This window comes from Eptesicus fuscus, chromosome 1 (genome assembly GCF_027574615.1).
Source record: "Eptesicus fuscus isolate TK198812 chromosome 1, DD_ASM_mEF_20220401, whole genome shotgun sequence".
In the NCBI taxonomy this organism is placed as follows: domain Eukaryota; kingdom Metazoa; phylum Chordata; class Mammalia; order Chiroptera; family Vespertilionidae; genus Eptesicus; species Eptesicus fuscus.
Window position 1 is genome coordinate 14,444,387 of NC_072473.1, and position 26,552 is coordinate 14,470,938.

Here is a 26,552-nt window from a genome sequence, read left to right on the forward strand (position 1 = left end):
AACGTTCCTTTCCTGCTGGAAGAGAATAAAGTGTCTTCAGATACTGCTTTTCAGGGTAGACTTTACTTCTCCAAGTTTTCCCAGGACTTAAAAGGGCTATGGCCGGTGCGGGAAGTCAGAGCACTGTTCACCCAGCTCAGCCCAAGGAAAAGGAAAATAAACGTTAAAGGTATAAAAGGCAAACATTTCAGAGGCAGAGGGTTCATTTCACCTTTGGGGAGGAGGCAGGATGGTGGGCTGCAGTGAGGCTTTTTAGGCGAGGGGTGGGGAAGGATGAGGAGGATGTAAAAGCGGCTGAGTGTGAAGACCCCTCATCTGCAATGGCGGCAGGTCCGGCTCCTGTAATGGCGGCAGGCGCGACCGGCCCGGCTACTGTTATGGCGGCAGTCCCAGCACCTGTAATGGCGGCAGGCGCGACAGGCCCAGCTCCTGTAATGGCGGCAGGCCCGGCAGGCCTAGCTCCTGTAATGGCGGCAGGCCCTGCAGGCCCAGTACCTGTAATGGCGGCAGGCACGTCTCATGTAATGGTGGGAGGCCCGGCAGGCCCGGCTCCTGTAATGGCGACAGGCGCGGCTCGCCCAGTACCTGTAATGGCGGCAGGCCAGTCGCAACAAAGGGGGGAGGCCAGTCTTCAAGGACGCTTTTGGGAAGAGTTGGGCCTAGAAGGAAGAGCAGGGCCTCAAACAATGCTGAGACCAGCAGAAAGGAGGGCGGGAGGGCGGGAGACCAGGCACAGTGGACGCCATCATAGGGTCTCCCTCCAGTCAGGCTTCCGGGTGGCCGCGGCCGAGACATGCATCTTCCGGCCTGCCCCCGGGCGCATGCGCAAATGCCCGTGAGGGCGGGGCATAGAGTGGGCAGGGCTAGGATGAGGGACAGGTGTGAACAGGGCAGGTGTCCTATCTGCCTCGAAGGGTCGTCGCAGCGGTAAGGGTATAATACGTGAAAACAGCTTGGAAGGGAGACAGGCTGTAGGGAGTGTTAGGCGTCACTTATAAAAACAAGTGATTACAGTAGCAAATGCCTTGTACAGGTGCCCTGGGAACAAAGATGAATTCCGCTCCGAGTTACATCCCAGGGAGCTGACAGTCTAACAGACTTCTGCGGGATTCACAAAGATGACAAGAGCTCACAGGAGGATAACAGGGATTCTGGCCCCCATAATGTGATGGCATAATTGGCATAAAATGGAACAATAATGTGCTGGGAGAAAGTCTGGGCTCCTGGGAACTTTACAAGTCTTCACGGGAAAAATAGAATAAAAGAAACCTTGAGACAGGCGTAGGTCACCTAAGTGCCTGGCTGCCCTTGCTTGCTGGAGAATAAATGATTAGACCTTTCTTCTCCCAAGTTTCTGGGGACTTAAAAGATCTGCAACTAGCGGGGGTAGTCATGGCACTGTTCACACAGATCACTTCAAGGAAAAAACTGTTACAAGCATAAAATGCAAGCGCATCAAAGGCAGATAGGTTACTTTCAGTTTGCTAAGAGGGATGGTGTGCGGTGTTGAGGCTTTTTGGAAGAGATGGGCATGGAACCAAGCAGAGGACAGGAGCACTTGAGGCCAGGCCAGTCACTGGCCACTCCAGAATCACAGCTTTCCCTGAGTTGGGCTGAGCGCCAGGCTGGTACGCCCCAAGGCAGATGCGCAAAAGCAGGGAGGGGCAAGGAGGCACAGTGGCAGGGCTTGGAGGTTTGCAGTGGAAGTCAGGGCAGCCAGGAATCCGGAGAGCGGGGAGCGGGGGTGGGACCGGGGCCAACGAGGAGAGCAGGGCAGCTCTCTTGAGGTAGAGCATGGATGGGGGGGGGGGGGAAGGGGATGGTCCAGCGCACCATTGTAGCTGCGTAGTAGCAGAAGTAGAGCTCACATCAAAGAACGTGTATCTGAGCTCATGTGATCATGGAGGAGCCTATGCACAACAGGAAGGGCTCCCCACAATGATAGACCTACTTTGACTAGGTGCCTGAAGCTGCAGTGACATCGACAGCCTACAAATACCAAGACTTTTTAGGTGCCTTTTAAATATACAAAACAGCCTGACTCAGAAAATCCCAAGTCTGAATACACAAGCATGAAAGTGCAGAAATAATGTGATACTGGAGCTATTCCAATATATAAATTCTAACAACAATCAGGAGGACTCAGGCCTAGAGAGATAGGAAAGCAGTCCCAGATGTGGAAGGTCTGCATTCTCCCGGACTATAATGTGGATGAGAAAAGTCACTGGATTTTCCCCACTTTGCCCCATCACAACTTCCTGGTATTCTTCCCCATCTACTCTTTTCTCGTCTTTTCTCCACTTCACTCCAGAAATTCCCTTTCTGTTTTTCACCACTTCTATTTTCACTCATTCTGTCTAGTTATATTTATGAAGTATGCAGTGGTTCTCTGACTTGGGTCAAGACCCCAATCCTACAAAGAAGGCGGCTGTGCTACCTGGACAAAAAGGAGCCTCATGGTAACCTGACTAGCTCAGGGAAGGCCTGCATGGCGGCCTTGCAAACACAGAGACCAAAAGCAACCACAAAGGAAGGTCTGAAATTAAAATATCTTTAACTAAGAGCAGTTTATGGTGAGTAGTCATGTCCTAGGCCAGTATTTTCCCTGACAAAGGTCAATCCTTACCTCAACTGAGTCTATTTTTACATCTATGATAACATATCATTGGAATATCAAAGTAATTTTCCTTTTTCCGGACCCCTCAAAGCATAGGCACCACTCTACAGAGACCACAAATCCCCTCAGTGTTATTAACTGTTGACTGTTAACCATCCTATACCAACCAATATAAAAGAAGTTTATGTCTTTCATTTCACTTTTTATCCCAGAAGTTTCCCCGCTTTGCTTTCTCCTGCCTCCCTAACCTACCACCAATAGATTTCATGTAACCCTCAAACATCTCCTCTTTTGATTGTAAGGTATAATAAAATAAGGTACAGCCCTAAGCGGTGTGGCTCAGTGGATAGACTGTCAGCCTGTGGACTGAAGGGTCCCAGGTTCAATTCCAGTCAAGGGCAAGTACCTTGGTTGCAGGCACATCCCCAGTAGGGGGTGTGCAGGAGGCAGCTGATGGATGTTTCTCTCTCATCGATGTTTCTAACTTTCTATCCCTCTACCTTCCTCTCTGTAAAAAATCAATAAAATATTTTTTTAAATGAAGTACAAAACTGACATTCTCTGGAGTATTATCTCAGTCCATTGAGATTTTGCTTCCCGACAACTATCGACAATTTTGGCTTAAATAAACTCACAAAAATTCTGCACAGGTTTGGATGTCTCTTATATTTTCAGGTGTTTCATCTCCAGCTGTACTAAAGCTTCATATTTATAATCTCATTTCATCTCACACATACTGAGGGTCATGAAATATCACCCACCTACCCTAGAAGAAAGTCAGGCTCAGAGAGAAACTAAGATTAAATACCTCTCCTGTTGACACAGGGCCAATAAACAGTAGGTGTCAACTGCAAGTAGGAGAAAATTTTCAATATTCAGGAGTTGGGGTTATATTACTACTCTAGATTGGGTTTCTAATTTCTTGGAAGTGATCACAGGATAGGTTCTTTAAGAGCCACCATTTAACTATGGAAACTTCCTGAGATTGCTTCCCATACATAGGAAGAACTGATACCTAAGCCAATTTGTATACATACAAAAAAAAAACTTTCTCTTTTGCCCGTGAAGGCAAGCTTAACAAGCACACCATAGCAGACACAGTGAACAAATTCCTATCCCAATACACTGCAAAGGAATGCAAAGTTAGGTCATCGTAGCAAGGACTGCAGGAGACCTTCCACTCTGGAGTACCTGAGAGCCGACACAGGAGGAGATGTGACACACGATGACTTCTCAGCTAGGAACAAGGCTAGTGTGCTACCATCTTTAATTAAACATTGAAAATATGAAGGTGGGAGCTGCATGAACTGGGCTAGGTTCACCGCCCTTCCTGCTGCCAGGAACTGGCCCCTAAAGCGGCGCCCTTGGTCCCACACCCAGAAACAGAGAGCCACTGAACCTATGGCTCCAGAGCGGCAGAAAACATGGAAAACAAAATTGCTGCCTCTGTGTTCTTTTCACAAGGTTAGTTCAAAAACAAGTTGAAAAAAGAAGCAGTTGAGAGGTTTGCTGAGAAATTGACTCTAATACTGCAATTAAAATATATAAAAGGGTCCTGTGCCAAAATGGGCTGCATCTGGCACATGCACTGGGTCCCCTGGGAGGAATGCTGGAGCCTGGGGTTCTGTGCACTGGCTGGGACCCAAGTGAGCCAATGGTTGCACTGGGATGGGTCCCTGGTAGGGTCTTTGACAGAAGCTGCCCACATCCTCACTGTGTGCATCTTTAAAGCGTCCTACCTTCACCGCCTTCCAAAGTGGCTGAAGGCAGAGGTTTGGAGCCACCTGTATAGCCACAATGGCCGAAAATGGTGATGAAAAAATGGCTGCTCTGGAGGCCAAAATCTGTCATCAAATTGAGTATTATTTTGTAACTTCAATTTGCCACAGGACAATTTTTTAATGGAACATATCATACTGGATAAAGGCTGGTGACCTTTCGAAATAATGATCAAATTCAATAGGTTAAACCATATAACAGACTTTACTGTAACAGTAGAAGCATTGAACAAATCAAAGGCAGAACTACTGGAAATAAGTGAAGATAAAACTGAACTCCAAAGGTCTCCAGAAAAACCCCTACCTGAAGTTACTGATGAGTATAAACATAATGTAAAACAGATCTGCTTAAGACAAAAGCAAAAAGAGAAAAGCCGATCTTTTTAAAAGCTTCCCTACTGATATAACACTTAATGACAAAAGAATAGTTGGAAGTTAAAGGTCAAGTACTAAATATTCAGATGAGAAGAACATGGCACAAAGCATTGAATGGATAAATATCTGCTGTGCTTCGCAGCACTAAATCTGTGAAAAAGCTTATGGAGACCCCTAAACAAAGGTACGACGACAGATCTCCTAACACTTTTCAAGGATGATTACTTTGCAAGAAATAATAAAGAAAGCAAACTAAAATGGAAGCTAAACTATGAGCTAAACAGAGCAAGAAGAAAGACAAAAGTTAGCAGAAAATGCTGAAATGAAATAACTGGAAGAAAAGACATTTTGCTCGCTGAAATTGTCAGGGAACCTAGATGATCACACCTGCAGAGGACATTTGCACATCCTTTTCTCAAATCATGGTGAATTAAAATGGAAAGACTGTCAGAGGAGCAAGGGGGAATATCCTTTTTAGACAGAAAGCTAAGGAAACACTAGAGAAAGCCACAGATGCCAATAATGGTAACCTACAATTAAGGAACACAGTGACAGGGAAGTATTAGACAAAGATGTAGGAAAAGAAACATTGAAGAAAGTCATAGAAGGTGCAACTCTATGGTCGCCTCTGCTCAGATATGCCTGCTGCATCCTCCTTGGCCGCCTGTACATGCCTGGGCCATGACTGTGAGGTTGCAGGCATCTTCATGTGAGACAAAGAGCAGATCCAGGAGCAGGAGCTGCAGAGATCCACTGATGAGACGAAATGGTTGGAGGCAATGTTCCTGAGCCCTGAGGCTGAGCACCACCCTCCAGAACCAAAATCTCAAACAGGAGGGAAGGAAGATTCCTGGGGCAAAGAGGAACCAAGGGAGATGGTGATGGATAAGAATCACTTTAGGCTGCGGTGGTGCCCTATTACAGGCACCCATCTTTATCAGTACAGAGTTTTTGGAACCTACACAGATGTGACACCCCAGCAGTTCTTCGATGTTCAGCTGGTTACAGAGTACAGAAAAAAAGTGGGATGCCCTGGCAATCAAGTTGGAAGTGACTGAGAGGGGACGTCATTAGTGGTTTAGAGATTCTTCATATTTTCCTTATCCACTATACTAGGGGGGCGGGGGGATGATGTTTATGTTTGGCGGAACAGCGTGGATCAGGAAAACATTGGGATGGTGTTGGTGTCATGTGCTGTGGAGCACCCTAGTGTGCTGGAGTCTCCAGAATTTGTAAGAGTCAGATCATGTGAATCCCAAAGGCTACGATCCCCACAACTCACTTGACGCCTTGTGGCCATACAGTGACAATCACAGACTGTGTTTCCTCACTGCTGTGAGTTGTATGGTTTCCAGTGCTATGCCAGATTTCCTGGGGAAGCTGCACATGGCCACTCTGAAAGCCAAGAACATGGAGATCAAAGTAAAGGACTACATCACATGTGGAAATGGGGGAAGCCAAGGCCACCACCCTGTATTCCCAGTGGAAGAATGAGGGTAGTTGTGGCCCTGCCCGGATCGAGTATGCCTGAAGGACTTTGGGATAAGTAGATACAGGCTGCTTCTAGCCCTGTCTCCATCCCTATCACTCTGCTACAGAATGGGGACAGGTACTAGAAAACATCTGCTGTAACTACCAGTGCAAGGTAATTCAATAACTGGTGTCTGGCTTCATTCAGAGCCTTCTTTGTTCTGTATCAAAACAGAGAATAAGGGCCACGGATTCTGTAGTGACAGCTTCTCTAGCTGGGTCTGAGCCTCGCCAGCCCCACCCCCAGGAGACAGTTGCAGTAGGCCAGCCGCTGCTCCACCATAACCATGTGCGACCGAAAGGCGGTGATCAAAAATGCCAATATGTCGGAGGAGATGCAACAGGACTCCGTGGAATGTGCTACTCAGGCATTGGAGAAATATAACATAGAAAAGGATATTGCGGGGGGGGAAACCAAGATGGCGGCATAAGGTAAACACCTAATTGTTGCCTGCCACAACAATATTGAAACTACAACTGGAAAACAGAGCGCACACCATCCAGAACCACCGGAAAGCTGGCAGAGTGGAAACCCTACAACTAGAGAAAAAAAGAGAGGGGACGCTGAGCCTCAGGAGCTGTGGAGGTGCGGAGATCCCTGAGCGCGGAAAGGGCGGGCGGCTGAATACACGGCAGGCTTGCTCGCAGCGCGCGCGCGGAGAGGGAGGGCAGCAGACGCTGTGTGGCTAGCTTTCTCCTTTGGGAGAAAAACAAAACCTCCCGACTGCACTGAAATCCAGCTGAGGTCGGGGAGAAACTGGTCTGTTTGGCAGCGGGCGAGGCTCAAAAGCTGCCTTCTCTCAGAGGTGCGCAGCCATTGATTAGGGCACGGAGAAACCTGCCCACTTAGGGCGGCGTGGACGGAAACCAAGTTTGTCTGCGCCATTCTGAGACTCTGCCCCATCCAAGCTGAGCAAGGCCCTCCCAGTGACTGGATTTCTCATTCGGGAGAAAAACAAAACCTCCGGTCTGCACTGAAATCCAGCCCCAGCTGAGGAGAAACTGGTCTGTTAGGCAGCGGGAGAGGCTCGAAAGCTGCCTTCTCTCAGAGGCGCGCAGCCATTAATTTGGGCACAGAGAAACCGCCCCTCTTAGGGCGGAGCAGACTGGAAACCAAAGCTTGTCTGCGCCACCCTGAGACTCAGCCCCATCCAAGCTGAGCACAGAAGCTCTCCCAGCAGAGACGCTGCTGATCCTCACAGCCAACTGGCTTGGAGATCAACTCCCGCCAGTGATACCAACAATCCCAACCACTCTGAACTCCAGTTTCTGGGGACACGTGGGGGACCCAGACGCCTACAGGACTCTCGGCCATCAGTCGGAGAGTGAGAGTGACTTTTCTGTTAGTGTGGACGACACCAGATTTCAACCACTCTCATAAGGGACACATTCAAGAGGCAGACTCAGTGAGCACCAAAGCCCTACTCTGTCTCCAGCACAGCAATTCTTCCGTTATAGACACAGCAGGTCCTCACAACCAATTGGACCGGAGGTCAAATCCTCCCAGTGTACCAACAGCAATCAGGGCTTTTAACAACACCAAGACTTTCCACTCAGCCCACAAAGGGGAGTACCAAGAGCGACCACCTAGGGTGATTGGGGAAGCTGAGCTACCGGCCCCTATAGGTCACCGACCACACAAAGCCACTCCATCAACACAGGGAGGCAGCCAAAATGTGGAGACATCAAAGTATGTCACAAGTAGGAGAGATAGATGAAAGCAAACTAATGGACGACACGGTGTTCAGAACCATATTTATAAGGTTACTCAAGAATCTTCTAAAAACCGCTGAGAAACTTGAAGAGACCTTCAAGGACCTAAATGAGAATACCAAAAAAATGGAAAAGGACCAGTCAGAAATTATGCATACACTTCTGAAATACAGAATATACAGAGTAGACCACCGCACCCGAAGAGTCAAACCAAAGATCTGGAATATGAGGAAGAAAAAAAAAACACCCAACCAGAGAGGCGGAAAGAAAGAAGAATCCAAAAGTGTGAGGATAGCATAAGTAGCCTCCGGGATGGCTTTAAGCGTACCAATATCCGAATTTTTGGGGTGCCAGAAGAGAGAGAGCAAGATACTGAAAACCTATTTGAAGAAATAATGACAGAAAACTTCCCCCACCTGGTGAAAGAAATAGACTTACAGGTTCAGGAAGCGCACAGAACCCCAAACAAGAGGAATCCAAAGAGGACCACACCAAGACACATCATAATTAAAATGCCAAGGGCAAAAGACAAAGAGAGAATCTTACAAGCAGCAAGAGAAAAACAGTTAGTTACCTATAAGGGAGCACCCATATGACTGTCAGCTGATTTCTCAACAGAAACTATGCAGGCCAGACGGGAGTGGCAAGAAATATTCAAAGTGATGAATGGCAAGAACCTACAACCAAGACTACTCTACCCAGCAAAGTTATCATACAGAATTGAAGGGTAGATAAAGAGCTTCACAGATAAGAAAAAGCTAAAGGAGTTTATCACCACCAAACCAGGATTATATGAAATGCTGAAAGGTATTCTTTAAAAAGAGGAAAAAGAAGAAAAAGTAAAGATAAAAATTATGAACAAATACATATCTATCAACAAGTGATTCTAAAAATCAAGTGAATTAAAAATCTGAGGAACAGAATAAACTGGTGAACAATAGAATCAGAGGCATAGAATGGGAGTGGATTAATAATTCTCAGGGGGAAAGGGGTGTCTGTGTGGGGGGTATGGGAAGAGACTGGACAAAAATCATACACCTATGGATAAGGACAAGGGTGGGGAGGGAACCGGGTGATGGGGAGATATGGGGGGAAAAAAAGGAGAAACAATTGTAATAATCTGAACAATAAAGATTTAATAAAAAAAAAAAAGAAAAGGATATTGCGGCCCATATTAAGAAGGAGTTTGACAAGAAGTACAACCCCCCTGGCACTGCATCGTGGGAAGGAACTTCGGTAGTTACGTGACACATGAAACCAAACACTTCATCTACTTCTACCTGGGCCAAGTGTCCATTCTTCTGTTCAAATATGGTTAAAAGCATGAACTGTACCACACACCCAGTGATCCATCCAAAAATAAGGATTTCAGCCTAAATTCCACATACCAGAGACTGAAAATCTTCAGCCTTGCCTAAAGAAACACCTTGATCTTGAACCTTTATTGTGTTGTTTTGTACAGGGTATTCGCTGTACTCGTTTGTTGTTATAAAACAATTAGCAAAGAAGCTTACATGTGTATTTATTTTCTATTCCATACCTCTCTGCCCCATGTTTTTTCTCCTCAAAATCCGTTACTTTCCCCCAAAAAAATTTGTCGGAGAAAAAAACAACACAAAAAACAGAGAATAAGGAGGCATCCCTAGGGGCACTGTCATATTCCCAGGCCAAGCATTTTTCAATTCAGTATTCCGGTGAGCTCATCAGGAACAAGGCGCAGTTCAGGCCAGAAGGGGACCACTTCTTTTTGCTTCCTCTACCAACATGCTAGTTTCCACCTTCAGTTCTGCAGCATGTGGACTTCCTTTAGTCTGAAGGTCCAACTGGAAAGGGAAGGTGGCCAGTTGATGGTTCAATGAGGAGTCACTGGGAGTGCTCTGGGAATTGTGATTGTCCTATGTTGAATGGATGTAAACTACTGCTTGGCAGAGTAAGTGCCCTGTCCTCACCTTGCTTCTATCTTGAGGGACATAAAGTTTGTACCAGGAAATTTCTCTCCTCCCCTCCCAAATACCACCCATTGTCTACCCAAAGCCGTTTCCTTTGGACTGGCCAGTTCTTCTATATTCATGCACTATGTGAACCTGGCTTGACACCTCGTTCCTTGGCCCATTTACCAAGAACACGGGGAAACCAATTCTCTCAGACAATAGCTTACTGTACTAGTACTGTCTTGATAGGATCAGTGGAGAAATGCTCAAAACATCTCCCCTTAATTTATATACGTGTGTGTGTGTGTGTGTGTGTGTGTGTGTGTGTAAAATTTATTTCAAAGAAAATGGGAAAGGGAGACAGAAACGTGATGAGAAAGAATTGCTGATCAGCGGCCTCCTGCACTCCCACAACTAGGGATTGAACCCGCAACCCCAGCACTTCCCTAATCTCATGGTTCATAGGTGGATACTCAACCCCCCAGCCACACTGGCCAGGCTTATTTTTTTTATGTTAAACGTTTATTAGTTCAGTGTTTCACATACTGAATTTGAAATATATTTTTAAAGCTTTGTGTCAAAAAGTAGGGATTTGGGCCCTAGCCGGTTTGGCTCAGTAGAAAAAGCACAGGCCTGCAGACTGAAAGGTCCCGGGTTCGATTCTGGTCAAGGGCACATGCGGGGATTGCAGCTCAATCCACAGTAGGGGTTGTGCAGGGGGCAGCCAATCGGTGATTCTCTCTCCTCATTGGTGTTTCGATCTCTCTCTCCCTTTCCCTTCCTTCTGAAATCAATAAAAAAAAATTTTTTTAAGTAGGGAATTGGGAGTTGGATAGAATTTCTCTAGTCCCACTGTCTAGAAAACAACATTTTTATTTTGACATTATTTTCCAGACATCACGTTTGACTGGATACCCAGGACTTGCCCATCTCAGAAGGCTAAATAAAGGTGGAGGAGTGGGGTTGGGCCACTCTCTGGAGCTTTCAGAGCTGTACACAGCTGTGTGAAACAACAGATAAAGTCTTGCCCCACACACTAATGTAATGAGCTTATGTGACTCTCTTGTAACTCTAAAAGCTTTGCCTCCTCTCTTCAGAGCTAAAATAAAAGCAACCTATGCAGTTTGAATGAAGTCACAGTCAAATGGAATCAGTTTTTCCTCACTGATTCTGCTTGTGGTCATGCTACCATCTGGTGGGAGAATAGGGATCAAGTTTTAAGTCCTCCTCCCTCCAGAGGCCCCTGGCCCCTGGCTTTTATTAATAATTTAAATGATCAGATTTTCCCCTTTTTTCCCTACTTGGATCTAAACCAGAGACTAACTTAAGCTCCTGAAACTCCTTGTTGCCTGTGAAGTTTTGTGCCAAAGAAATAACTGCCTGGTGCTTCCTGTCTTGCCTTCTCTGAGTCTGGCAGAGCAGAGATGCACTGAGCAGCCCCAGCTTCTCTCATGGATCAGTTCTCTCTCCTCATCTCTAGGACCTGACAAGCCAAGCACAGGCCCTCAGTTATGTCTTCACTTAGCGCCTGTGATTGCTGGGCATGGGTAGGTGTGGACAACAGTGTGTGAGTGAGTGCAGAGGTGTCAAGGACCTGGGTGTTGCTCATGTTCTGATTTTGGAGAATTTGACTGCTTTGGGGTAGGTCTGTACAGTTACTTATGTCCTCATAATGATTTTACTTCTCACATTTTTTTTCTTCAATGCATGTCAGGGTCTCTAAGACCTGAGACACACGCTTCTCTTCTATTTCAAGCTCCCAAACCTGCCCAAATTACCTTCGGGCTTTCCCCAGTTCTCACCCATGAGCTGTTTCTGAGGTTTGCTAAAGACACCCTCCTAATCGCCTTAGGGCCAGGTCCCTACCCCATCCTTCTAGGACAATTCCTCAACAAGCACCCCCAGCCCCTTGCAGACAGGGGGCAGCCCTAAGACCTCCAGCTACCAGATCACCTCTACTCTGCTGAAACTCGACCCCTGCCCAGGAAACCTCCACCCCATTCCCAAGGGAAACCCTCCCTCCAACCCCAGACAAACCCTAGAAAGGTGTCTGCTCCTGAGAATATACTGCAGAGGCCCCTGGGCCCCAGAACCTCAAGAGACCCCCCAGTGCCTGCATGGGAGCCCTTGCCTGTGTAGACAAAAGCCCCCAGCACTAGGCCCCTTGTCCGACGCTGGTCAAAAGCCCGGCTAGAGACAGGCAGGACCCAGGCAAGAAGGGAGGGGCCCCTAACTGATATTTTTATCAAATGTGTAAATAAATACATAAACGTTAGTTTTAAAAAATTACAGAAGATCAACAAGAATTCCTAAACAAATTGTAGTAGAAAAAATTGCATATTTGCCTGACTAGTGTGGCTCAGTGGTTGAGCTTCGACCCATGAACCAGGAGGTCACAGTTCCAATTCTGTGACAGGACACATGCTTGGGGTTTTGGGCTCTATCCCCAAAAGGGGACATGCAGGAGGAAGCCGATCGATGATTCTCTCTCATCATAGATGTTTCTATCCCTCTGTCTCTCCCTCTCTATGAAATCAATCTTTAAAAAAATTTTGAAAGGTTTGCAGATTTAAAGGAAAAGGGAAGAGAAATAAAGCTACCCAAATGAGGTCAGCTAAAAGTACAGTTTCAGAGCAAGAATACTAAATTTGATAGTAATGATGAACGTGATGAAAATGGTGTATCTACACCAGTCAAAAGCGCAAGAAATAGACAAAGTGGAACCTCCATCAAAACACAAGAAAACAAAAATGGTGCTGAAGACCAGTAATTTAGTAAGCAATTTTTTTTAACTTTAAACAAATTTTCAAATCATTTTAATTTTGTTTTCATCTGCTTTTGTCTTTGGAGGCTTTTAAAAAGAAAACATGAAGTCAACTTACAATGACTTCAATGTCCACAATGTACAGTTCTATGTTATTTCTGATGATTCAAACATCACAAGAAAGATGCTGGTACTAAATAGATGCGTGTACAAAATTGTTTGCAATATGAGAATGTATTAGTAAAAACTAATAAAATATCTACATATATAAAAAGGATGCAACTCCCTTACCTCTGCTTGGCAAACAGCTAAAACCATTTTATTTCTCTTAGCCATTACCTACCTCATCTCCCTCTTCATTAGACTCTTACGCTGCAGAAAGAATAAACTAAATTAATTTTGGCCCCCTCGGATCCCCCTCCATATATGTCCCTCGAGGACCACCGGGTGGAACGTTATAATAATGTAACCCCTCTAATGTATGAAATAATTACTGTGTGAAATGTTTGCTGTATGGAAACCCCCAATACTCTGAAACTTCCAAAATTAATGAACACCCCACTAGCCTGATGTAAAAGCTCTGAGCCCTTAAAGACGCATCCTCAAACTACGGCCCGCAGGCCACATGCGGGTGTTTTTGCCATTTTGGTTTTTTTACTTCAAAATAAGATTATGTGCAGTGTGCATAGGAATTTGTTCATAGTTTTTTCTTAAACTATAGTCTGGCCCTCCAACGGTCTGAGGGACAGTGAACTGGCCCCCTGTTTAAAAAGTTTGAGGACCCCTGCTTAAAGTGCAAACGCCCTGCTCCCAGCATAAGGCGCACCGTCTGGCCCACACTGATAAGGACACAAGCTGTTTACCACGGTCTGTTTATAACCCTGAGACCGCTTTCAGTTGAGGTCTCCTGCCCGATAAGAGGAGGACTCCATGTCGCTCTGAGAGACAAGCCCCTGATTGCTCTGCTGTGTGAGCCTGAACCAACTGTGGCCGCCTGCCTGTCTCTGTTTTCGTCGTCTGTCCTTCAGTGTGCATCGCCGGGTGGCCTTTGCTGGAGTCTAGGACCCACTAGGAATAGGTAAATAAACCCTGTGTGATTGCATACTCATTCTGTCTTGTGTGCCATGTGTTCCGGTTCGGCTCAGCTGTCTAGTCATTGAAGATCTAGTGCAATGGGAGGAAGGCCCAGCTGGGTCTGGGAATCACGCTATTTTGAGGTGCATGTGGATGGGCGGGGACTTGACTCTGGGTCCCGTCGTGTGCCCCAGAATCTGACAGGAGGAAGGTTTTCATATATATTTTACTAATTTTCCTTCATCTCTGACACTTCTATTAGAGAGAAAGGGCAAATAGCAATATCAAATTATTTCCTCTAATTAATCCCCTTTTAATTTGCACAAATTTCATGCACCAGGTCACTATTCATAATGTAAAAACTATTAAGCTTAGCCCAGGCTCGTTTGGCTCAGTAGATAGAGTGTCAGCCTGCGGCCTGAAAGGTCCCGGGTTCAATTCTGGCCAAGGGCATGCGCCCGGGTTACAGGCTCGATCCCCAGTATGGGGTGTGCAGGAGACAGCCCATCTATGATTCTCTCTCATCACTGATGTTTCTATCATTCTCTCCGTCTCCCTTCCTCTCTGAAATCAATAAAGAATATATACATTTAAAAATAAATAAATAATTTCCCTTTTAAAAGAACAACAAAAAAAAACTATTAAGCTTATGTGAAAGAAGACATACACAAAAGGACAAATATTGTATGATTCTACTTATAAGAGGCACCTAGGGTAGTAAAATTCAGAGGCAAAAAGTAAAATGGTGGTTTCCATGGTCAGGGAAGAGGGGTGAAGGGGGAGGTATTGTTTCGAGGCCATAGTTTCAGTTTGGAAAGATGAAAAATTCTGGGGAAAGATGATACTGATAAGTGCACATTAATGTGAATGTACTTAATGCCACTTAACTACATACTTAAAAATGGCTAAAATTGTATTATGTATATTTTTCATAATAAAAAGAATGAAGTCCCAATATATACTACAACATAAATGAACTTTGCAAACATTATAGTTAAGTGAAAGAAGCCAGATACAATAGGACACACATTGTATGATTCCATTCATATGAAATGTCCACAATAGGCAAATCTATACATATAAAGAGGTAATGTGCTAATTGTCTGTTAAGGTGTCCCAGTAACGACCAATTTGCATATTCACAGACCAGCAGAAGGATGTGCATGCAGCAGGGGGTGGGCAGCTGGAGCCAAGTTCCCTGGGGTCTGAGGAGAGTGTCTGACAGGATCCCTGACAGCAAAGAAGGAAGTGCAGCGGCCACGAGGAGCTCTTTCAATCCCTGTGCACGGAAACCCTACCACCGTACCTCCGGAGGACAGACGGACTCCCTGCCCGAGCCCCCGCACCCCCAGGGGGACGAGGAGGCTGACCAATTGGGAGAAACCCACCCTCAGGGTAGCTGCAGCCCACACCTCTGACTTCCGATCTCCTCCCCCACCACCCCTGCCTACAACAATAGCATCCCAGTGACCACCCGTCAGTGCCCCCGAGGCACCTGGGGCCCGTGGCCCACCACTGCCAGGCCCCCTCTGCTGGGGCCGGGCATGCCTCTCCTCCCTACAACTCCAGACCCAGGTGGAGGCAGGCCTGAGCGGCCCACCAGGGTCAGACCCTTCCCCCGAGAAAAGCAGCAGCTCTATCTCCACAGCAGAAGCCCTCTGAACCTCGCAGAGGGCTTCACTAAACCTGCCCTCCTAGCCCGCCTGGCTCACCATGGCTGGGCCCCCACCCCCCTCCAGGAAATTGGAGCCCCACCCTGGGAGGGTACAGCTGCAGAACAGCCACTACAATTTAAAGAATGGCGCCCAGTGGGAAGATTTGACAGTTGCTCCCCCTTTTGCCTTGCAGCCCCCGTAGCGCCCCCCATAAGGCCCCACCCCCGATGAGGGCCTCCAAGGATAACCACTGATACAGGGCAGAGCCCGCCCCTCCGAGGCCTGTGGAACCCTCTGCAAAGCTTCCATAGCTACAGTCCCAGGAAATAATCAGGCCCTCCACCCCTAATCAGAACCTGCTACCAGACAGGATTCCCATGGGCTTCAAAATAACAATCCCTTCCCATTTACACATCACTAACTTGATGAAACATTTCTAGGTTTATCAGCTCAGAACCTCCTCATGACAACCCGGCCAGGTAGGCGGAAAAGAGATTACAATTCCCATGGAATATGCGTATGTATTCAGAAATGCAGCTCAGAGAGGAAAAGTGTCCAGCCCAGGGGTTCCCAAGGTGCAGCACACGCCCCACAGGGGGGCAATTGGATTTTAGAAGTCCAATGCGCTATCCATTGGCCGACGGAGCCGGCAATTGGATTTTAAGTGGGGGCAATCTGAGAATGAGTTAACAGTGAATTTTGTCCATTTCTAATGATTCTAGGAGGTCTCATCTACAGTGTATATCCTGCATAATGAAGGCTAATATACAAATGACCAAATGGTGGAATGACCGGTCACTATGATGCATGCTGACCACCAGGGGGCAGTCACTCAACACAGAAACTGGCCCCTAGTGGTCAGTGTGCTCCCACAGGGGGAGCACCACTCAGCCAGAAGCCAGGCTCATGGCAGGCGAGCACAGTGGCAGTGATGGGAGCCTCTCCCGCCTCCGTGGCCATGCTGAGGATGGCCGACTGACGGCTTAGGCCCACTAACCCATCAGTTGGACATCCCCCCAGGGATCCCGGACTGGGAGAGGGTGCAGGCCAGGCTGAAGGGTACTGGGCCTCTAGTCTATATACAAAGAAAGCAGATTTGTTTTTGCCAAAGGCTTGGGAAAAGGGAGGAATTCACTGCTGACCTGCATGAGGTTTCTTTTGGGAGGTGATAAAAACCTTCTGGAATTAGACAGGAGTGAGCACAAAGCAGAACAATATGACTACCCTAACAACCACTGAATTGCACATTTTGTAAGAATAATGTTTTCTGAATTTCATCTCAAAAAACGTATGGACAAAAAGTAATCTCCCTGCAAGACAGACAGAAACAATCCTTTTTATGATTTGGCCTCAGAAGGCACAAAGCATTCCTCCTGTCGGGAACACTAGAAGTGAGTCTCTAAGTCTGGCCCACATTCCAAGTTAGGTTTTACACTTATATCATGAACTCATTATCCTTTCAGTGTCACATGGGGAAGGTATTAACGTCAGTCACCCATCTACAGATGAAACTCAGGCTCAGAGAGCTTCCATACCCTTCCCAAGGCCCCAGGGACAAGCGGCGGTATAACTCACATCGGAACCCAGATCCTGCTGACGGCAAACCTGTGCTATTAACCTCCATCAGGGGTGGATTTTCACCGACACATCGTTTGTGAACCCATAGACACTTGGGACCACCCCGCTCCCCAGAACTTTTACATCATTTCTGGGGCGGGTTCCATACACTTGAATGTTTTTCATCGCCCCAGGTGTTTCTCAGGTGCATTCTATATATAGAACCACCCCTGTGTGCCTGATGGTTTTATACTATTCACATGGGTAACTGGCTCCAGCTGGCTGGTGAGTGCCGTGGGGGCAGTGCCCCTGCCCAAGCTCCCTGTGACTGCCTGCCACTGTGACAGCACAATGCCTGCCTGAGGCGGCGGCACTCAGGAAATATCATTGGACAGAGGGATTCACAGCAAACTGCCTTCCAGAACCTCAACTGCCCAAGGATTCCGCTGGAACTGAGGGGCGCACCGTTGGCGCTGGGGAGCTGGCCTATCTGGCCTCTCCAGTGGGCAGGAGGTTCACGGGCCCTCTTGGTGGGCAACCCCTGCTGCCAACTGGGGCACCTCAGCTCGGCCCAGAGCAGAGTTGTTAGGAAATAACTCTCTACCCAAGCTTCCTCTCCCAGTTCCCAAACGTAGAGGCCCAGCATAGGGCCTAGAATTCACTGAGGCTGCGTGGCTGTTTATTCAACATGGATCACCAAAGCCGATCTCGCAGCAGACGCCTGGCCCGAACCCCTCGGACTCAGTCCCGAACCCCCAGTGCCCCACTCCCCTTGCATGTAGAACAGGAGGCCAGAGAAAGAGGAGGACGGGAGCGGCGGAAGCCCCCTAGTCAGAGGACTGCTATCTACACGCCCCCGGAAAGTGAAGAGCTGCCAGACAATGTTATGGGTAAGGACAAGCTCTCCCCTTCGCAGCAAAAGGGAGGTGGCTTCATATTTTTCTTCCTATACCCACAGGGGTCAGGGGTCAGGGAACAGAAAGCAAACTTTTCATGGACAGGACTGGGGTGAGGGGTGAGTTTGGAAAGGGCAGGTTCCCATCTGCCTCAAAGGGTTGGCACAGGAGCAAAGATAGAATATGTGAAAGTAACTTGAAACCCAGACAGGCTCTTGGTGGTGTTTACAAAACCAAGTACTTACAATAGCAACTTCCATGTGCCGGGAGCCTTGGGACACAGATGAGTTTGACATCGACTTCGACCCCAGGTAGCTGACAATCTAATAGAGAAAAGTCAAATGGTTAGGATAGCTTCTGAGAGATTCGGAAAGAAGACGAGGGCCCAGGAAGCTGGGAGGGGTCCTGGGGACACAAAGACTGCCAATGGTTCCCATCCATTTGGTGTGTGCCGGGTCTTACCTCTCCTGCCCCGCCCCAGTCCTCACCTGCCATTCTAGCAAAACAGTGAGGAATGGCGTGATTGTCAGAGAGGGAACAACACTGTGCTGGGAGAAAGGTAAGTCCTGGGAACTCACCAAGTGCTGATTTAAAACGGAAGACATACCTTAAGGCAGACAGTGTTAGGTCACCAAGCTGTGACTTCCCGGCTGGAAACGTTCCTTTCCTGCTGGAAGAGAATAAAGTGTCTTTAGATACTGCTTTTCAGGGTAGACTTTTCGTCTCCAAGTTTTCCCATGACTTAAAAGGCTATGGCCGGTGCGGGAAGTAAGGGCACTGTTCACCCAGCTCAGCGCAAAGAAAGGGAAAATAAATGTTAAAGGTATAAAAGGCAAACATTTCAGAGGCAGAGGGTTCATTTCACCTTTGGGGAGGAGGCAGGATGGTGGGTTGCAGTGAGGCTTTTTAGGCGAGGGGAGGGGAAGGATGAGGAGGATGTAAAACAGGCTGAGTGTGAAGACCCCTCATCTGCAATGGCGGCAGGCCCGGCTCCTGTAATGGCAGCAGGCGCGCCAGGCCCGGCAGGCGCGACAGGCCCAGCTCCTTTAATGGCGGCAAGCACGACAGGCCCAGCTCCTGTTAAGGCGACAGGCACGACAGTCCTGGCAGGCCCACCAGGCCCGACAGGCCCGGCACCTGTAAAGGCGGCAGGCCAGTCGCAACAAAGGCGGGAGGCCAGTCTTCAACGAAGCTTTGGGAAGAGTTGGGCCTAGAAGGAAGAGCAGGACCTCAAACAATGCTGAGAGACGGCAGAAGGGAGGGCAGATGGGAGGGCGGGAGACCAGGCACAGTGGACGCCATCATAGGATCTCCCACCAGTCAGGCGTCCGGGTGGACGAGGCCTAGACATGCGCCTTCCGGCCTGCCCCCAGGGCGCATGCGCAAATGCCCATGAGGGCGGGGCATAGAGTGGGCAGGGCTAGTATGAGAGACAGGTGTGAACAGGGCAGGTGTCCTATCTGCCTCGAAGGGTCGTCGCAGCTGTAAGGGTATATAATACGTGAAAACAGCTTGAAACGGAGACAGGCTGTGGGGAGTGTTAGGCGTCACTTATAAAAACAAGTGATTACAGTAGCAAATGCCATGTACAGGTGCCCTGGGAACAAAGATGAATTCCACACCGACTTACATCCCAGGGAGCTGACAGTCTAGCAGACTTCTGCGGGATTCAGAAATAAGACAAGAGCTCACAGGAGGATAACAGGGATTCTGGCCCCCATAATGTGATGGCATAATTGGCATAAAATGGAACAATAATGTGCGGGAGAAAGTCTGGGCTCCTGGGAACTTTCCAAGTCTTCACGGGAAAAATAGAAGAAAAGATACCTTGAGACAGGGTTAGGTAACCTAAGTGCCTGGCTGCCCTTGCTTGCTGGAGAATAAATGATTAGACCTTTCTTCTCCCAAGTTTCTGGGGACTTAAAAGATCTGCAACTAGCGGGGGTAGTCATGGCACTGTTCACACAGATCACTTCAAGGAAAAAACTGTTACAAGCATAAAATGCAAGCGGATCAAGGGCAGATAGGTTAGTTTCAGTTTGCTAAGAGGGATGGTGTGCGGTGTTGAGGGTTTTTGGAAGACATGGGCATGGAACCGAGCAGAGGATGGGAGCGCTTGAGGCCAGGCCAGTCACTGGCCACTCCAGAATCACAGCTTTCGCTGAGTTGGGCTGAGCACCAGTCCAGTCCACCCCAAGGCAGAGGCGCAAAAGCGGGCAGCGGCCAGCAGGCCACGTGGCAGGGCTTGGGGGGTTCCATTGGAATTCAGGGCAGCCAGAAATCCGGAGAGTGGGGGGGGGGTGGAGGGCCAGGGCCAAGGGGGAGAGCGGGGCAGCTCTCTCGAGGTAGAGCATGGGCAGGGGCGGCGGGGGGGAGGGGGGGATGGGCGGGTCCAGCGAACGATTTTAACTGCCTGGCAGCAGAAGTAGAGCTCACATCAAAGAACATGTGTCTGAGGCGCTGGTGCACAACACGAAGGGCTCCCCACAATGATAGACCTACTTTGACTAGGTGCCTGAAGCTGCAGTGACATCGACAGCCTACAAATACCAAGACTTTTTAGGTGCCTTTTAAATATACAAAACAGCCTGACTCAGAAAATCCCAAGTCTGAATACCCAAGCATGAACGTGCAGGGATAATATGATACTGGAGCTATTCCAATATATAAATTCTAAGAACAATCAGGAGGACTCAGTCCTAGAGAGATAGGAAAGCAGTCCAGATGTGGAAGGTCTGCATTCTCCCGGACTATTATGTGGATGAGAAAAGTCACCGGCTTTTCCCACTTGACCCCATCACAACTTCCTGGTATTCTTCCCCATCTCCTCTCTCCTCGTCTTTTCTCCACTTCACACCAGAAGTTCCCTTTCTCTGTTTTTCACCACTTCTCTTTTCACTCATTCTGTCTAGTTATATTTATAAAGTATGCAGTGGTTCTCTGACTTGGGTCAAGACCCCAATCCTACAAGGAAGGCGGCTGTGCTACCTGGACAAAAAAGGAGCCACATGCTAACCTGACTAGCTCAGGGAAGGCCTGCATGGTGGCCTTGCAAACACAGAGACCAAAAGCAACCACAAAGGAAGGTCTCAAATTAAAATATCTTTAACTAAGAGCAGTTTATGGTGAGTAGTCATGTCCTAGGCCAGTAATTTCCCTGACAAAGGTCAATCCTTACCTCAATCAACTGAGTCTGTTTTTACAGCTCTGATAACATATGATTGGAATATCCAAGTAATTTTCCTTTTTCCAGACCCCTCAAAGCACCACTCTACAGAGACCACAAATCCCCTCAATTTTATTAACTGTTGACTGTTAACCATCCTATACCAACCAATATAAAAGAAGTTTATGCCTGTCATTTCACTTTTTATCCCAGATGTTTCCCCGCTTTGCTTTCTCCTGCCGCCCTAACCTACCACCAACAGATTTCCAAGCGGAGCCGAGCTGGCAGATTATACCAACCGACCTATTCCCAATCCGGAGACTCGACACTGGGGCATAACCAGGTCGCCTAGTTTCGGTCCAAAATCGAAACTCCCCTTCAAATTCAAGGAATTAAATTAAAGGAAACTGAAAGTAAAGAAAAATGAAACTTTTTGAAGAATAAATTTACAGCAGAGCCAAACTTCTGAACAAAATTTTGAAGAAGCTAGCTAATACTCTAATTTTATATAAAAAACAAAAAAAAACTAACAACTCTCCATCTAGAAACCACATACTGCAATAGGAACACACCACATACACAAGGATTCTGTCCATTTGGTAGGTACGGACCAAGACTCCATTCTCACTCAACACCATGCAGAAAGTTAAAAACTTCTTTAACAAGCTTTTCAAAAGAAATGACCCTACCAAGCCTAACATACCATCAGAAAGCAAATGGAGGCCAGTACAGGATGCCCTGAGGGCCAAATATAAAATCCAGACAGCCCAGGCCTCAACCAAAACATCCTAGATCCTAACAATCTGATTCCAATAACAGAAAGAGCGCCACCACAGGAGGTAGTAGGAATATTACTACAGACAATCCATCACCTGCTGGAGGACACTGACAAGGGAAGATCACTGGCACAGAAGGTAGTTGCAAAATACTCCAGCAAGCCAGCAGTAGTGAAAAAGAGGGTAATAAAATCGGGAAATGAAGGGACTGAGCAAACAGTAGAATTCACCTCATTTTCAAGGCAGGAACTAGAAGAACTCAGAAAGCTATTGATTAAAGGAGAATTAACGGACGTAGAGTGGCTTGTAAAAATATATGAACTTGGAGGCCACACGTCTATGTTAAGTGCAGATGAACTCACAGCAGTGATAGATGCAATAGAATTAGCCAAATTAAAAACAGCACTCAAGGAAACTGCAGAACAACACTCAAATACAGTAAGACCATTAAGGAGCTGGATAGGAGATGCATGGAGAAGAGCATTTCCATCAGTGGACCTGTCTTCAGGACAGTTTTCAGAACACTGGGAATCTCTTACACAATTACAGACCGAATTGGGGAAACTGGTGATCCTAACTGGCCTCTATAAACCAGATCTGAGTTCACCATGGGAAAATTCAGATGTAGAAGGGATAGTCAAGGTACTAATAAGAAACGCTCCAGATGGCTACAAAATGCAGCTTCAAAACCTTATCGCAGGGTCCAACACTGCAGAGGATATTAAAAGGAAAATCCAACTGTACCAAGACCTATTAGCAGAAAAGAAATTCACCTTCACGGCAAAGGAATCAAAGAAATATTCATTTCCCATGCAATAGTATAGAGGACCTCTAAAGCCCTTAAAAACACCCAAACCAATCAAAACAGGATGACCAATACAGACAAGGGCAAGCTTATTATTGGAGGAGGAACAATAGATACCGGCTCGCAGGTCTCCCTGCTAAAAGAAACCCACCGCTTACAAAAACATTTAAATGCAGAACCAAAGAAAGGACCTACAGTACATATTGAAGGAATCACAGGAAATGTGACCCCAGCCTACCCAACATGAGGAAAAATACTATACAAAGGCAAACAAATCCCAATCACATTCCTAGTCTCACCTCAGGTTCAAAACATATTAGGTATGGACATCCTACCAACATTATTTTGTCACATTTCCCACACACCCAGGATACATAAAATCAAAACTTTCCTCACTGCACTACAAATACCTCCATTAACATTACCAGAACCAAATACAAATTCGTTCACACCTCAATACCCTCTGAAAGGAGGACATGAGGATGTAACCAAAGCACTTAAAAAACTTTTGGAAGAAGATATAATAGAACCAGGCAGATCGCGCATTTATAATAGCCCAATCTGGCCTGTAAAAAAGCCTAACGGCACCTACAGGATCACAATTGACTGTCGCAACCTGAATAAGGCCTCACCAAAGATAGATGGCTGCCTGCCTGATGCGCAAGAAGTAATCAATATTATCCAGAGCGACAACCCTAGATTTATCGCAGCAATTGATCCCTCAGACATGTTCTTTGCCATACCTATAGCTAAAAATCCAGACCCATTACCACATTTACATGGCAAGGCAAACAACACCAATTCAAAAGACTCCCACAAGGATACAAAAACTCTCCCACAATCGCACACCACCTACTTGCTAACAACATTGACCTCACAAAATACAAATCCACAATCATACAATACAGAGATCACACTCTACTCTGTAACAATGACAAAGAGATTCTACAATCTGATCTAGAGTGACTAGTAACACACCTAAGATCACTAGGCTGGACAATTAATCCTGACAAATTCCAGCCCCCAGACACCAAAACAACATTTTTAGGCATCCATTGGAGCTCTGAAGGTAGGAACATACCGAACAGAGGAATAGACAAATTACTAAACTTAAAAAGCCCAACCAACAAAAAAGAAGCACAACAATTAATGGGACTTTTCATGTACTGGAGTCAACACATACCATACCTAGCAGACATTGCAAAACCCATATACAAAGTCACCAGGAAGGCAGTAGATTTCATATGGACCCAAGAACAGGAACAAGCATTTAAACAATTAAAGGACTACATACACCACTTTCAATCCCTACAAAGTATCAGACCAGGAGACAAAATAGTACTACACATCAGTTTCATGGCAGAACATGGCAGCTGGGGACTATAGAAAAGAGGAAGAGAAGACAAAAAGCTAATACCTGTAGGATTCTGGACTCAGAGATTCCCTTACTCTTACCACAAATTCTCTCATTTTGAGAAACTAATCTGGACACTGTATGTGGCACTGTTGCATGTAGGGCCGCTGACCGGACTTAACCCAATAACCGTGCGCAGCACACTGCCCCTTAAGGCATGGCTCAAAATGTCAGCTGAAGAATTGGCAGGTTCCCAAATTGACAAAAAGGTTCTCGCGTGGAAGTGGTGCATTAACACACGAGAAACCTCTGGATCCGGTGAACCGGCCCTCCTCACCGAGGAGGTCAACAAACTTGAGGTAGAACCACCTACCTGTGCCAACAAGTTTGTGCAACCACCCGATCCAATCGGTGTGAAAGGGCCACAATATAGCCCTAAGCTTAAAAATGCCAGATCAGCCTCCGTAACCGGTGACCAGTACGAATGGAGAGCAGCAGCCTTCAACCCAGAAACATCCAGGGCGCTAACGGCGACCGGTAAGTCCAAATCTGCTCAACATGCTGAACTTATAGCTACATATTTAGCCATTAAGGACTCAATTCACAATCCTAAGTCCAAAATGTACATCTTTTCCGACTCATGGGCAGTTTGTAAAGGAATCACTGCATGGTCAGGAAAATGGCAATTTATGGCATACCTTTATGGTCACAAGACTATTGGATAAAACTCCACGACCTCTCCAAACAAATTAAAATATACATTACACATGTCAACGCTCATGCTACAGACAAAACACCCACAACACTGCACAACACAATAGCAGATACATTACCAAAAGGAATTACACCAAGGGATAACATCACCATCACAGACAATTCAAAAACATTAGCAATTAATCTAAAATTAGTAAGAAATGAAAATAATGACTGGTCCGTCGCCCCTCTTCCAAAACTTATATTAAAAAAGGAAGGAGGCAAATACAAATTATCCTCACCAACCCCAGACCTTACCTTTACACCACAATTTATACAGCATTAGGACATTTAGGACACTCCTCCCTTGCCCATTGGTTCCTTAAAAGAAACCTGAAGGCACCCATCAAACTCATTAAACAAGCAATCAATGCCTGTGAACAATGCAAAGGCGCTCACACAGTTAAATCTCTTACACCACCCAGCCTGACTAAAGCAGGCGTCCTCAAACTACGGCCCGCGGGGCCACATGCGGGTGTTTTTGCCAGTTTGTTTTTTTTACTTCAAAATAAGATATGTGCAGTGCGCATAGGAATTTGTTCATAGTTTGTTTTTTTAAACTATAGTCCGGCCCTCCAACCGTCTGAGGGACAGTGAACTGACCCCCTGTTTAAAAAGTTTGAGGACCCCTGGACTAAAGCATTTGTGCCTAATCAAGTCTTACAAATGGATTTTACTGGACTACTTCATGTACCCTTCGCAGACAAATATGCATGCGCTATTCCAGCAACTGGAATCCTTTATGCTTCCGCCTCAAGACATCCAGATGCAAAAACCACTATGAAAGCACTCTCAACATGGTTCTCATTCTACGGTCCACCACAAATCATTGAATCAGACCAAGGCACACACTTCACAGCATCATCAGTCCAACAACAAGCACAAGACTTAGACACTGATTGGAACTTCCACCTGCCTTATAATCCACAAGCGGCTGGACAAATAGAAAGACACAATGGCCTCCTCAAACACAAAATACAAACACTACTCATGGACTGGTCATTCAAGACACTACAAGAATTACTAGACAAAGCATGTCCACAACTAAACTCCAGACCTAGGGTAAATAGACTCTCCCCAATAGAAGAGTTACTCCAGCCACACATTCTAAATAATCCCATTGCGGATCATGAATCACCCTCCAGTATCACGAAGAAATTACCCTATAAAATCTTGACTAAATCCACTAATTACGGCTCCTTATCCCCATAGGAAATAATCGCCCACTCTGGATCACCACTCTTCTGGACTGTAAACAGTCTAGGACACCTACAACAAACCAAAATACAAAACTCTACCCCTCTGGCATGATCCAACTGCTCACTCAAAAACTTCTATATTGATCCATACCTCCTCTCACTCCCTTCTCAATCCTTACCACACTAGTTCTAGTTTTGACCCTCAAACGACTCCTTAACAATGTCCTTGAGGATCGTCTGCACCTCCCTCTTTGGACTCCTCCTCCTTATAGCACTCCTAGCAACCCCACTGACCCTCCATTGGACGTGGTGTCCATATCGCTCGTGTAACAATACCAACACCACCGAGCCCACCACTACAGTCCACTCGACCCTAGAAGCCTTAAAAAAAAACCCTGCTCCGCTTTTTATAATCATACCCTCTGCATCCTAAACAAATAATACCCCTCTCTTTTTCAGTGATCAGACACTGGAAACCTGGGAACAACAACTAAATGCATTTCTAGAAGAAATCTCAGCAGTCCCAGTACCACCACAACCCATACCAAACCAACCCCCCATTTACCCTACTCCTCCCTCCACCCCACTTCCACTTAACCCTCCTTTGGA

General features: G+C 46.7%; 1 pseudogene; it reads left to right on the forward strand.

Annotated features, from left to right (window-relative positions):
- Positions 1 to 377: 377 nt before the first annotated feature.
- On the forward strand, positions 378 to 6,301 carry LOC129150204 (stAR-related lipid transfer protein 7, mitochondrial-like; annotated as a pseudogene).
- The last annotated feature ends 20,251 nt before the right edge of the window (positions 6,302 to 26,552 follow it).